We start from the raw sequence: 800 nt of genomic DNA on the forward strand, positions 1-800 counted from the left end.
GGCCCTGCGCTGCTAGGGCCAGGCCTCCGCCTCCTCGCCCTTCACCGTCGGCCGATAGTCATGTAAGGGACCCGGGCGGGCCCCCCAGGATGCCCGGGCCCCTTACATGAGTATCGGCCGTACCCCCCTGATGGCTGCCCTGCGTGGAACCCTTTAAAAAGTATAAACAATCTCGAGGCATCTGCTAGGCTAAATTTACAAAATGTGTGCCCCTCCAAAATCCATATCAGTCCCTTATCCCAGATAGCGGTCCGGTATGAATTTTAAGGGGGGACCCCATGCAACATCACAAAATATAATGGATTTCAATCTTCACATCAAAGTCCCCCTTTCACGTTAGAGTCCCCTTACATCAGTGCTCTTCCAACACACCAGGAGCCCCAGCTGTGGCAGCATGGTAGAGAGTGGGAGGCAAAGCAGGCCTGAATGGACGTAAACTTCCATCATTTTCCTGCATTGTTCCCACCCTCCATAAATTAGCATAATTTGTTTCCATGGTTCTAGTGGACAACATGCCAGCGCTGTGTGAAAATTTCATGGCACCCCTGAGGAAGCCAGGAGGCACCACAGGAGGCCACAGCACCATGATTGAGAAAGGCTGAAGGAGACATCCAGGGGGGATCCCAACAATGGGGGGGGGGGGGGGGGTCACAAACATAAAAGTCTCAATAAAGAACTAATTAATGTCCTTTTTGGTAAATAACAATTATAAACGGGGGAAATCTATCCTTCATTCACACGTCTTACCTGATGTAGATGGGCTACCCTCAATAGTCGAAGGCAGATCACGAATGTCACTT

This window comes from Nanorana parkeri, unplaced genomic scaffold, assembly GCF_000935625.1.
Source record: "Nanorana parkeri isolate BGI_ZX_2015 unplaced genomic scaffold, ASM93562v1 scaffold505, whole genome shotgun sequence".
NCBI lineage: Eukaryota > Metazoa > Chordata > Amphibia > Anura > Dicroglossidae > Nanorana > Nanorana parkeri.